This window comes from Anas acuta, chromosome 12 (assembly GCF_963932015.1).
Source record: "Anas acuta chromosome 12, bAnaAcu1.1, whole genome shotgun sequence".
NCBI classification, from domain to species: Eukaryota; Metazoa; Chordata; class Aves; order Anseriformes; family Anatidae; genus Anas; species Anas acuta.
The window spans coordinates 5,084,418-5,098,886 of record NC_088990.1 but is presented as its reverse complement, the minus strand read 5'-3'; the positions used below and the strand labels follow the sequence as shown (position 1 = coordinate 5,098,886).

General features: G+C 37.7%; 1 long non-coding RNA gene across 2 annotated transcripts in view; it reads left to right on the top strand.

Moving 5' to 3' along the window:
* Positions 1-248: 248 nt before the first annotated feature.
* The window catches only part of LOC137863277 (uncharacterized), a 398,617-nt gene continuing 384,396 nt past the window's right edge, over positions 249-14,469 (top strand). For both annotated transcript variants that reach the window (XR_011100830.1, XR_011100831.1), the window contains exons 1-2: positions 249-363; positions 474-685. This is a non-coding gene — a long non-coding RNA (uncharacterized lncRNA). The remainder of the gene's footprint in view (positions 364-473; positions 686-14,469) is intronic.

The window sequence follows — 14,469 nt, the reverse complement described above, 5'->3', positions numbered from 1 at the left end:
GCAATGGATTTGTTGGAATAACCAGGCTATATGACCATTTGCTTTTAGCAGAGAAATGCTGATTTCCATCAGCTGAAGGTCTAACCCCACAGGAAGTGGCACCTGAAAGAGTTTACAGCAACTTCCCTGCCTTCCACACCTTGATCATGCACAGGACTTTGCCTGCTTCTACACATGAACTAACTTAGAAGAAACATCACTTCCCAATATAACTGTTACGCTATAAATTAACATTCACGTCATGGCCAAATCCTCGTAGCAGTTGTGCTGTACAGTGAAGCTGCTTTCCAGAGTCACAGAGGCACAGCCTGAGCAGTTTGTGGAGAAGGGGACCAAGTCCCCTCAGCCTATGCTGGGCTCCAGGTGCTTATAAATTGGAGGGAAGGGCACTTGTAATGCCTTTTTTTTTTTTTTTTTTCCTCTGGTAGCACCTGTATGTTTGAAGTGGTTTAGCTGTTGATATTTTCAAGCAGGCCACAACAGCCACAAACCTCTCCTTTGAAACGGGGCCAGAAAAGCACAAACCCTCTGACTCCAGGAGGTGGGATTTTAAGAAAAGCTACCAGCAGTCGCACAGGTACTGAGGAAAATGGTGGCACATAATGAGCAGGGCACTGTGACTGAATGTGAGAGGAGAGCATGCAGCAAGGCACCACAGCAAGAATGAGGTGCACCCCCAAACAAGGTAGGCCACCCAGCTGCAGCACCTTGCCTACCCTTAGAACTGCCATTTTGGTGGGTGGTGGATGGCTTTTAACTATGCTGCTTGTGACTTTTCAGTTTCTTCTGGTTGTGTATGCTGAGGCTGTTGCTGGGAACTCAGAGGAGGGCAGACTAGAGATTCTGAGGGCTTTTCAAAAGGAGAGCTTTTTTCAACGTGGTGGTGAGGGTGTTTTAAATCCTCATGGCTTGCGTATAGCTGTCTGGAGATAAGATTGTGTCTTAATTGAGGGGCTGGGAGAGGAGTTCTTTCCACTCTTGCACTAATGTTTGGGTTTTGTTTTTGGGTGGTCTCTTTGAGGCTGGTGCTGTGGGATGTGACGGTGTTTGCAGCGTTTCTGTAGTGTGGACACATGGGACTTACGTGGCTCGCCTGGGCAGCAAGTGCTTATGTTGCCCATGTGGATTGTGGGTTCTACTGTTCATGAGCATCTTGGAAAACAGGCTTATTGTTGAATTTTTTCAAGTTGTTCCTTCGTTTCTGTAAACTTGAGTATCTTGATGAAGACCAGATTGAGTAAGGCTCTACCCTGCCTTGAGTAGGTAGGCCACATATGGAGGACCCCTGATACAACTGTGTCCTTTGGGCGCTGATCTTGCTTGGTGGGCTATGAGTAGAAGACAAGCCTGATGTGACACTGACATGTCTAAATTTAAACTTTAGAAATTAGTGCCGGCTCCATCGGCTTCCTCTGAAATATAGCTCCTAGAACTGACTGCTGTTCTCCCTAGTGAATTCATAGGATAAATTGCTAGAGACAAGGGTTTCACTTACTTTACTTCTGTAGATAGACTAACGTATTGATTTTTTTTGCCATCTTTCTTTTCAAACCCGAAGGAAAAATTCAAATAAAACCTAATTATGTCTCTCTGTTTCTGAACAGTTTGGGAAATTGCAGAGCAATCAATATTAAGTACACTTTACACCCATTTAGAGACATATTCTGTCCAGATATTTGCTTGATAGAGTTCTGATTTTTGTGTAATTTAGGCTGAAAAGTAGGGTAATGTGGATTTTCCAATTAGCTTATGTTAAGTCAGTGTTCTTCCACCTAAATTTTTTTAATAGCTTGGTTTTTAAAAGCATGGGTGTATATGTCCAAAGGAGGCGAATAAAAAGGAAGATAATCTTTTCAGAAGGATGAAAGACAAGTGGATTAATGCAGAGTTTGAGACTTTGTGAGAAATTCAGGCATACAGACTAGTGCTGCAGGGAGAGCTTCTGCTTGTGAAACTGTCACTTGTTAATTAACTTAATGTCTACAGTGCTCTGAAAATGTAAAGCACTATGTAAGTGTTAAGTATTATTATTAATGATGCCAATTTTGACAGGTTTACTGGAATAGACTTTGCAGTACGATATAAGTTAATGTTCCAATATTTTACTCATTTACAGTGAAACTGTTCAAAATAAGAAAGTGGGAATGGAAGGCCAGCAAAGGCCAGCAGACTAGGTGGAGTCTCTCATTGGGTGTTCTCCGCAAGCACTCTTTGGGAATAAGGTTAAATCAAAGATAACATGGAGCTCACTTGCCATCTTCGAGAACTCTGTAGGGAAAACCTCAGGTGTATGGTGGCCTGCACTGGCTTATTGTGACTTTCAGTTGTCCTGTTAGGAGATAGGTTGGTCCCCAATAGCTGTAACACAAAGTGCCGTGGCCATATGGCTGGTGTGTCTCGCCTGTCGCCAATAGACTCATTTCTGTCACAGACTACAAAAGGGGAACGGGGTAAGATGTCAGTCCTACATAGTCTGAGTGCTTTCTCCTCTAAGGGAAATCCCCACTGGCCAATTAAATTAGTTTGTGGCCCTTGTCTCTGTTGCCCTAAAGGGGCTGCTGCAAAGGAAAGGTGTTTTTGGAGTGGTCTTGGTTTTAGTGCATGAATAGATGCTGAGAGCTAGTTAGTAGTATATACAGAAGTATATATTCAAAAAGTGAATATATTATATTTCACAGTTGATTGTATACTTGTAGTTTGCATGTCATTTGGATATAGAAGCATAGCTGCATGTAGGTCCAGTAAATGGAACTGTTTCCTCAATGCCTTGGGCACATTTCCTTTAATAACAGTAAGTAATGCTTTTTCCATGAGCAAAGCTATCAAATCTGACCTGAAAAGGGGACAGCCTGATCTTGAGATATTTTTCTTAGATGTTCTTTAAATTATTTTTCATTAACATGCTTAATTCTGTCGTGTCTTGATGTCTTCAAACTGGTGTAAAGCAGTGTGAAGTACAGAACAAGGCATGTAGAATTCACAACTCTGTATTTTTGCACATATTTCTTCCTATGTGTTACCTTTCAAGCAGTAAGTAATTTCCTGAAAAGTCAAGTCCAGTAGATGTCCTACTGGCATGGGCAGAGCAAGGGTCTGTTTAGCTTAATTGCTACAAGAGAAGTTTATGGATTCTTCTGCAGTTTGGCTTGGTTCTGCTAATGTGTAGAGTGTGCATGCACACACACACCTATACTCAACAGTTCCAGCCATATGAGACCAGTCACTCTGCTGCTTAATTAAATTCATTTACTGACTGGCAGACACATCGTCTTCCAGTGCCACGTGGATCCTGGTTGTGCTAGGAGATCTTCAGGGCCAGCTGTTCTGTTGTGTTAGAGACTGAATTGCCATTTCCTCCTTTGATACGAACTTTGGTGTTGTGCTGCATTGGTCAAATGCTGCAAGTAGTATTGGAAGAGGGGGGTGGTGTGGGTACTTTCGGGGCCTGAGAAATGATCTCTTTCAAGAATAACAGCAGCAAGGGAGGTGGACTCTAAAGTTATTTCCCTGTCTTTTTCTATATTTTCAGACTGTTACCTGAGAGTAGGGCTTGATCAAAGACTGAAACCAGCTAGGACTCTGTCCTTCTCATGAATCCAGAAAAATAAAGAGATGTGTTTTTCCTTTTTATATTGGAAAATGATGTAGTATATGAGAATATGGTACTGTTTACAAGATGAATCACTTATCTGGGTAGGAATGGCTGTCTAGAATCAATGCTTTCATCTGTCAAAGTATCTAGAAAAATTACTGCCCTCCTACACAGACAGATGACAAGGAATGGCACCTTGGGTGGAAAGGTCTATCAGTTCATCCAATTTTCTTGCCCATCAGGCACCAGTCAGCTATTAGTCACTGGGTAAAGTAGTCTTGAAACATCTTATGGGGGCAGCTTTGAACCTCTGCTACTCAAGCAGTGAGCTGCAAAAGGGGTTTCTGCCTTGGTCTCAACTGAGCTGACACATCTTTTGATATCCAGATGTCTCCTGAGTCAGCTGGTTTCCTATTTACAGAGTGGCAGTGCTGGGATCTGCACACAAAATAGCATTACCCTATAAAGACTTTGCAGCCTATTCCCCATGCAGAAAAGAGAGCAAAGCAACACAACAGAAATTAAAGATAAGACTTCAGCAGCTGCTGGTGTTCTAGTACAGCATGGGGTGATTTAAAAATCTAGGCATGATGATTATGTGTTGATACTGTAACTATGTTAACTATAAGTTGCATGCACATTTGAGTCTTTCAAGACACAATGATAAAAGTTACAACCTCAAAAATGTGTGTGTGTGTGCAGGGGGGGCATTGCCTCTTGCCCTCATCTAAAGTACAGTAATAGGCTGTCATTCTAAAACTGGTATATGGACATAAACTTTGGATACTCTACTTACTGAATATGATGCAGCTAGTACATCGACCCTGTTATGAAAGCACAAGTAGTCAGAATAGTGTCCTTAAGGCATTGCTGTCTATTATAAATCAGTTAGAATAATTCATGCTATAGATTTCCCCATGCTGTAAAGCCTCTTATTCAGCTGAGTATAAACATATATCACATCTTATAGATTTTTTTCTTCCTCTGTATGAGTCAGACTTAAAGAATTCTGCAAGAGAAGAACAATGCACTATACAGACAATTCCTTACAAACCTTTATAAATAGAAGGTGGAATGGAAAGATGTTTCAGCTCTGGAATCATTTTAACAGCTCTAGTCACACCTTTGTTATTAAGTTTGGAACATGTTGTGTAGGAGCTAACAGTAAGCCTGTATGTAGAGCATACAGGAGCTGTGTCTGGAATCAGGCTGAAAATGCAAATAGGACTTTCTTTTCTGGTTTGGTTTCTCAACACAAGTTAGAGCAGCTTGCACCAACTGGTAAAGGCTGCAAAGGGCTGTTTTGCCAGCTGGGAGGTGCAAGGGTGTAATAATGCTGCTGGCATGTTGCCTGTGCCAGCCACAGGGAGGAGAGTGGCAGAGAAGCCAATGTATGTCTCGGTGCCATTGGAGAGGAGAGATTTTCCACAAACCAGGCTTAAAGACAGCTTGTGCCACTTGGGAGTGAGGCACCATGGCTCTAAAGTAACCAGAGACCTGCCATAAAATATTTACGCTGTGACTCTCTGTATACTTCATATCACTTATTTAATATTTCTAAATTTTCAAAAAAAAAGAAAAAGCTAAATCCAAGTGATGTAAGCTATGAGAAGCTGGCTAAAGCACAGTTCCTTAGATTCTGATAAATGGCCTTGGGAGCGAAGGAGTTAACTGACCATCATCAATTACAGCATCAGAGGGGGTGATTAGGGCTGAAATTGCAGGGAGGTTTTTAATTTAGCCGAGTAGAGGAGACGCCCCCAGCTTAGCCAAGCTCATCAGATCATACACTTCTTACTGCTTCATCCGCTTACCATGCACTGCCACTCAGAGCTATTGTGCATGGAGAGGGCACCGTGCAGACACGATGATACAATATTATTCCCTTGTCCAGAAATCCACCCGAGACTCGCTGTCACTTTGCCTGCTGCAGAAGTGCCTATCATACAAAATTCCCATAAAGACCCCGAATCAGGAATCAATCAGCAAATAATGTAAAGGAAGGAACAACAATATTTTTAAGCTTAACGTGAACTAATTTCTCCGCATGATTTTTTTTTTTTCTCCCCTCAGCAGAGTCTTGCTGAAGTAGCTGGGATTGCTCCTAGGAGTAAAGATGCATACAGGCTTTTGTGTTAGGATCAGGGAAGAATCAGTTGGATACTTGTATTTTGCCTGGATCCATATGTATTTAACTGACATGTGGCGTATGGTGTGCAATATATAAACAGCTCTTAACTTTTCAGTGCGTTTTCATGGTAAAACGGGTTAGCTAGTTGATTTTAGGCATTGCCTATGGAGCAGGATGGTAAACTCCAGATTTTAGGAATTCAAGGTGCTTGTAGATAAAATTGCAAGCAGATGTTTTTGTAGGGTCAGCCTTCATGTTCTTCCTAGGGAAGGGAGAAAAGAAGGACAGGAGGACTACAATAATCCTATCAGTAAATGCTTGGGTTGATGCAAAAACTGATGCAAAATTCACCAAGGTGAATGGACTTTGTAAAGGTAAAGACAGTTGGTTTTGGAGGCTGTTTTCACTCTTATGTCTTGAAACAGGCTGCTTAGTTCCATTGAAAACCTGAGAACAACAAGATCAGGTTTATATTGGTGCAGCATTACTAGAGAAGGCAGGGAAGTAGCCCTAGGTGCTTCTTCCCTTGGGTTTTGTTGCTTGTAATGTTGTAGAACTACCATCACTGAGGATGAAGTTTTGTGCGTGATCATGTAATTAAAGATTGCTTCATAGTGTTCAGGCATATGGAGGCTAAAACACTTGCCCATGAAGCATTCAGTGTTTTATGTATGGTGTTTGACAAACCACTTTTATTTTTGATTTTTGTTAATATGGCACTTTGTGCAATCATGGAGACACTTAGCATATAACATCAGTCACCTGTGTAATCCTAATGAACTCATGTAAATGGAAATAAGGGGCTTCTGAAGAGTATTAACAATGAGCTGCCATTTTTCAGTGTGCTGTGATGCTGGAGGAGATTTGGCAGCCCTATCAGCCCACCCTTGATTTTGAAATGTGAGAGCTCAGTTTTTTCCTTGCCGGGGAAGAGTAATCAGAGCTAGTCCTTGAAATGGTCTATAGAGAAGCTGTGGATATCTTAACTTCAGAGTTATCACTGAGTGAACCCTACTCCTTACTCAAGCCAATTCTCATTGATTTCAGGGGAATTACACCTGAATACAGAGAAGAGCATGGCTTGAGTAAGTCATGCTGTGACCTACTGCTGATATGTTTCTTCTCCAACCCATTGTGGTTGTGAATTATGTTAGTGAAGTCCTTCTGATACAAAAACTTTGATATATTGATTACTAAAGCCATTTTACAATGGTTACTTCCTCTTTTGAAATCCATGTTAACCATTTAAGACAAATTGGCAAGGAAAATCCACATCCCAAACCCGAGAGCAGCCTGTGGAGCTGCAGTTGCTTTACTTTCTGGGTGAGCTGTGAGCAATGCCTCTGTATGGTTGCTTCCCTCCATGGTGCTCTTTGCAAAGGTGGAAAAAGGAGCTCCTTTCTGGAGTGGGTAGGATTCATAGTCAGTCAAGCCCTTTTTGCTCAGATCTGAGTTGGCCACTGTAGGATCTACTGCAGGAAGTGTTATAACTAAGGATCTGGATGGATGTGTTTTTCATGCTAGAAATGAAACCTGATTTTTTTTTTTTTTGGGGGGGGCGGGGGGGGAATGGCTACAAATCTAGGGCTTGATGCAAAGGGCTTGCAAGTTGTTAAATGATCTGAAGTGGAAATTAGGGATACAGTTTTTCCTGGAGAGTTGGGACACTTCTCTCCTGTATGTAAACTTGTAATGTAAATTTATTTACTTGCATTTCAATTTAGAAATATGACATGACTGCTTTGTTCCACTGTGCTGTTGGGGGTTGTGCTTAGGGTCCCCTGCATTGCCTAAAACTTGCAGAAGGTTTTGTAGACCCTAGCACAAAAGCCAAAATGTTTTTCTGGCACCTACCAAGGAGCCTCGGCAAGTACATCTTTGACAGGTCTGTGCCAAAAGTTGCTACTGGCTGTTTTTCAGCTGTCTGATTTTGCTGTAGACATCCATAGTGACCCGAGGGCTATTACATGCTACAGCTCCTGTGTGATGTGTACAGCAGCTGCTTGTCCAGAGTGATCATGCTTCGTATTTCAGACCCCAACTATTTCTATGCTGTTGTCAGTGGGAGTTGCACCATGGGACAAAGCCAGTGGGGAGATCTCTGCAGGTTTTTCTTTATTGTGCATTTGGGGAAAAGCTCCCTGGTCTGAGTAGGCAGCAAATTTTCTGCAGGGGGACAGGGAAAGACAAGAAGCTTTAACATGCCCCAAAACTGCCCTGTAAAGGCAGCTTCAGAGATTTCTTCCCACAGAGCCTTAATAGACAATGAAAAGTAGCACTCTACCCCTAGGACCAGACACATCTTCTTATGTTGTTTAATTTTGGTGATGTTCAGGCAATGGTATCTGCAGCTAATATTTCTATTCATTCAAAAATAGGTTATGAAAGGAATAAAGCTGTTCTCTGAAAATTCAAGTACAGTTGGCAGAAAGTCAAGCTGCAGTAGTTCTTTAATTTGATAATAGCTCAAATCAAGAGGAAAGAAGTACTGTGAGTCTGTTAAGGGTCCTGGTCTGAACCATACTGCATTCAGAGAGTCTGACTCTTATAAAGATTTTGATCTTATTGCAGGATTGGGGCCTAATTAATGTGTTTTGTTTGGAAAGAAAAGATTTGGACTTCTGAGTCTGAAAGCTTGCTAAAGTGATTCATACCTGCTATCTGTAGTGCCAGCATGTTTAATATTCTATACATTTTCATATATTCTAATTTCTTAGTATGAAAAATGGGCGAATAACAAATATGTAAATGTTATATTTTAATATAAGCTGTATGCTGCATTCAATAATGAATGTTGTTGACTATAGTAATTAAGTCTTATTTTGGGTCCAAACAGCTATTTACTTGTCAATATTAGTGAATCTAGTTCATCTAAAACTGCAGGCAGTTTTCTGTTTACTATATAAACAATAATTGCCTGTTTAAGTATTTGCTGAAATATTGTTTAAATCTAAAATCAAGATCACAAGTGGATTTCAATAATGCAGTTAATTTACTTTAATTTTGGATTTCTCTCTGCATGGGAAGAGAAATATTGAGAGTAATTTCATCTCCTTATAGTTGATTTAATTGTATGTACTTCTGATGGATTAAGTTACCAGTTAATTGTGGAAAATGTAACACCGATATTATAAAAAGAGGTTTAAAACAAAACATTTGCTGGCTGCTTTGCATTCTATTTTAAAAAATATTTAACATTATTAATTTTGCAGTGGTAATTTATAAATATTAGTTCCATCTTTCCGTTTTCAACTCCCCCATATAGATGGTTTTAATCATACTTATTGATATTATCTATATAATAATTTTTCATTATGCAAATATTTGTCTCAATTTCTGTTATAATAATGTGATGGAAACATTTTTGTTGCTTTAAAACATGCTCAACTGAATGCAGAAGACAAGGGAAAACTTCTGAAAGCCACAAGGGGAAAAAAGACAGCTTTTTTTTTGAAAACAAACAGCTTTATTTCTATAAAACTTAGTATTGAACGTTCAGATTATTTCAAACTATATTGTGGAAGAATGAATGAGCAATTTTGTATATATGCACATGTAGTTTTTTAAATTTCGATCTTTAGTGACTTTCCATCCTTAGTTAAAACTGACACTAGATTAAAACATAGTTGCTTTCTAGGGAGTAGGGTGTCTTGTTAGTCTTTATATATATATATGTGTAAAAAATATAAAATAACCAGCTTCTGATTCACACATTTCTTAAAACATTCTAGAGGTGCTTCCTTCTAGGGAGAAGCAGTAAATAGTGTTGTTACAGAGGGTTCTGAAAAGTTTACCTAAAAGTATAATTAACAGAACATACTACAATAAAATAGTCATGTGGAAATGGAGATGTTTCAAATTTTTCTCTTTCCTACTTGGAATTTAAAGTTTGTGAAGAGAAAAACAATGTTGGGGTTTCCTTGGGACAGAATCATACCATTAAATCTAAGTTTTCTGACTTGGTTTTCGTGTCATACATGTATAATTGCAAACTCAATGTATGCAATGCTCTCTTTTGTCAGTGGGGGAAAAAAAAAGTATTACAGTTTCTAGCAGATAACTTGCAATTAGTTCTTGTTGCTTTTGTGTAGATAGCTTAAAATGAAGACAGCTTTGTGTGTTGTATTAGGATTCCTGTGTCTCTGGTATGGTTCTCGTTTTAAAACAAAATAAACAGTTATTATTCCTGGTTCAAAAAAATCAAGGTTGTCTGAAATCATTTATTGGATACATTTTCTCTATGGATTTTCTTTTCTGTAAGAAGTTGCTCTAGTGTTTTATTTTATTCAACAAATTTACGTGTATATAAAACCCCACAAGCACAAATGCTGCCTCAGCCTTTATCATAGCATCACTCTCTGCAGCTACAATTTCAGCCCTAAGCTTAACTTTTTTTTTCAAAGTATGTGGTTTTCATTATACCTGTAATTAGTATAATTAATAATTATTCACTAATTGAAAAGCAGGTTAACAAACTTCCATATGTAAAAATAAAGGAGGAAAAATGTCATTCATTCACACTGGGCTTTATAAGCCTATAAAACTCTTCAAAGGACTTCAAGATATCAAGCAATCTTTTATTCAGCTAAACCTACCCCCCACCTTCACTCTTACACACACTTAAATACGCAGTATGCTCACAGCTTGGAAAAAAGCAAGAAAAGCCTTAATGGATCACTGATTTTAACCAAAGAGGTAGGTACGTATTCCATATAAATGGTTTCAAAACAATTTTTGTGTTAGTATTAATAATTTTCATCAAATGAAAACAAGCATCTGAACACTATAGAAAGCAAAGCTTTCAACTGAGGGCTTATTAACATAGCTTTTATTTCAAGCTCAAAACATCTAAAACAATTACACTGGAGCAACTGTGTAATTTGCTCCTTTCTCTATCATACAGGTATAGACTTGCAGAAAGAGGCTAATAAAGATTTAAGGGTAAAGTGAAGAGTTAAGGTCCAAATTTTGTTCATCTTTACACCCATGAGTAATTAACCCATTTGAATAGATTATGAGACAAATAACATGAAGAAAGGTATTTACATGTGCATAGGTTACAATACCCAGTTCCAGCTAGAAGCTTCACAACTGATGTAATAAATCAAAGAATAGAATAATTATTTCTCAATTTACCATGACACATATATCTTGTCATTACCCTGCTTATGTGTACCTTTAAGAAGTGGTAAATGATAAAGATGTATTTAACCACATCAGTGAAACAGACCTAACACAGAAGCAAATACTATTTTGCCTTTTTTAATAGAAAACCACTTTCAAGTTATTTGTTTCTACTAGAAACAAAATATTTTTCTTCTGGAAGTGAAGATCAGAATCTCATGCCTAGGATACCACTATTTGTTCTTAAATGGTTTCACATTTAAATCATTTAAAGTATTTTTGCTGTTGGGGATATTTTCTAGGAGAAATACTAGAAAAAATCCTATCTTTAATTATGCACTTCATGAGCTGTGCATTTATCAGAAATATTTATCTGCAGTTTAAAATTGGATATTTTTGTTAAAATTGCATACAAATTATTTTGATCAGAAGTATGAAATCAAAATACAGATTATCAATGTGTGCTTTTTCTGCTGCTGTTTGGAACTGATACAGTTATAATTCATTCAAAAATATTTCATAAAATTTTGTCTTGGCTTAAGAATGTAACACTGAGCTGAAATTGAACATCATTTTAAACTAAAAAATCAAATGTTCCCTTAATATCAACTTCAGAATACAGCTGAGTAACAAGTCACGCACAGATCACTGCTGTGCTGTCTAGCTGTGGGCACTGAAATATAATAGGCTTCAATTTCATAATACTGCCCTTCCAAATTTGTTATATCTGTAGTTATCTGTATATATTTACATTCAAGAACACTATTTAAATTTTCTCAGTATATACACCAATCAGATAATCTAGAGTATAAATTAACAAATACTCTTACAGTTCTGTTATCTTTATCCTTTTTAAAATGGGAGAAAAACTGCAGAGGATAATGACTTACGCTTGCATGCATTTCAGTATATTTTGTATACATTGCTTATTGATAAGCATACATTCACAGCTACATGCAGAGATATGTGCTTATTTGTTATAGCAGTAAACAAAAACTGTTAGAGCTCCCCAACCAAGATTTAGCAAGTTTTTTTTTTAATTCTTGCACATTGCTGACAAATTTCAAATCCAACTCAAATAGTAATCAGATATTCAGGATGACTGAAACAGCATATTTTCCTGACTTAATCTGTCTAAACAGGATATTAAAAAAGTCTGTAGACCTCACTGTACCTTCAGATTCCCTGCTGACAGTTGCTAGCTTTTTAAAACAATTTTTTAAGCTGTGTTTGGGGAGGGAGGGAGGGAGAAAGAAAAGGTATTTTCAGTTATGGAGGATCAGTGAGAACTGTGGTGTGATGGTCAAGCTTCTCTCGACTCTTAAGGGTGTCCTTCATAGTTCAAAAATGTGTTCAAACACTCAAATATTTGTGATGTGCACTGGTTGTCGTGGTGGTGGGTGTCACATCCTTATTAGTATAGAAGTTTTCCAGACTTGCTAACAGGTGATATCTGGTACTATAAGTGAAGCCATAGTCTGCATTAAAACCTTGGGACCACAATTTATATTTATCACATCTAAAGAAACCTACTTCAGTGTCTAAATAGACAGCAACAGTTAAATCTAACTTAATTCCCTGGTCTTACAGGGAAAGCTTGCAATCTGCACTTGTTTATGAACATGAAACTTGATTCACAGGATGGAAAATACCTAATAACTAGAAAATTGGTAATATGTTCTTAGAAATGTGTGCTCTCTAAAAATCAATACAATAAACTTGCTCTTTGTTCATTATCTGACTAGTAAAATGCTCTGTCTCAATAGAATTTCATAGTAGTGAATTCTATCCAGAATTTCATCCTGGGTAGATCGCCCAGGAGAGTAAGAGACCTGTTATATAACTGCTAGATTTTGCTTTGATTCTTAACTTGTGGGTAATAATAAAAAATCCTTAACTGTTTGTTTTCTTATATTAAAATAATACAACTGCATTTAATATTAATATCTTAGGGTTTTTTTCTTACCCAGGTTGTTAAAAACTACTTTTTAAATTTAAGTATATTTTGAAGTACTACAGAGTCCTTTTAACTTTTCTTTGACACTGAATGTTTGCGTATACAAATCTCTGAGTATTCAGAATACTGCATCTTTCTTTCATTCTCTTTCCAGTTCTGATTCTTTTTCTCTAATTCCTTTAGGAAGTAATTTTAATAGACCAGATCAGTTTGATCAAAGTTTTTTGAGAGACCAGTACACTTATGTGACAGTGTTGAGATCTCATGAAGGGCTCAGTCTTCAAGCAGGTCTTCTTGTAAAGACATGAAGGTTATGTGTGAACTTACACTTGTGTGAGTTGGAATGCCTATGTAGTGTACATATGCACATATTTTGGATACTGGAAAATACATAAAAAAAATACATTTTTGAGGCAGGTTCTAATCTTTGCCTATATCTAGCCAGCTTTTAGCATCTGTGGGCATTGTCATAGCAAGATAGTATTATTAAATATTAACTCAGATTATGGCTTTTAAATCTTAATTTTGAGCATAAAATACAGGTTTGAGCCCAACATTTATTTTCCAGCATGTAATGCCAAATTTGCATCTCATATGTACAGACAAAACACCTCTGATTTAGTTCTCAAAACATTCATTTATACAAGATGAAGAAGTAGCCTAGATCAAAAACCTCACTGTGATTACTCGACAGCTTTTAACAGTTAACACATCTCTAAGCATGTACTGGAAAACTACTTGGGAGGAGATGTATGTTATGCATCTTACCCTAAAATACCCTAGAAACTGATTAATCTGTTTTGTTAATCAAAGGTTTCATCTTCACATTATAGTACAGCCAGATTAGTAAAGCTGTGATGACGGGACATGATCATTTGCGAAGTAAAGTCAAAATTAATGACAAATAAAATCAGGTTCCCTTTGTGGTTATTTCCAGCCAGCTGCATCCAAATATAAAAGAACTATCAAAGAAAGATACCCATTAATTATTAACTCAGAACAACTTCAGAAAGCGCTTCTTAAACCTCCTTTGACATCATCCTGACAGGCTCTTAATCTCAGAAAGTTGTTGGTAAGAGTTGCATTAGATTCAGCATGTCACCAATTCTACCTTGAACAACTGCAACTTGAGATGCACTGCAGCATAGATATGAACACATGGGACAAACTACCATCTCTTAAGACATCTGTGAGTAACATTTACAGCACAACATGCTGTATAATTCCCTGTGTAGCTCTACTGCTGCTGTCAGCATAATAGAGTTGTCAACAGTCTAATTGCAAGATGCAATATGCAGGGGGGTCATCCAAAAAAGAAATCTCAGTGGAAAGTAACACAGATCAGCTGTCACTATTATAAAGCTGGACCAACCTTTGGCTAAACCATTTAAACCTCCAGATTAATCCGTAGATTTATCTATATAGATTGGATCAAACTCAAAGTTTGACTGCAGACAAAAGAGAAACTTCAAAATGAAGTCTATCATTTGTGCCCATTAGACAATGCATTCAGTTAATGATCTGCAACTTACGTTAGCCTTGAAACTGTTCTAAAGACTTAACTGTTGCATCTTTTCCTTTTTATACTATTTATTTCCATCTTTTGTTTCTTAAAACATTTTTCTGTTGCAAGGTGAAAGTGTTTTTTAACAGAAGATTGTTCTA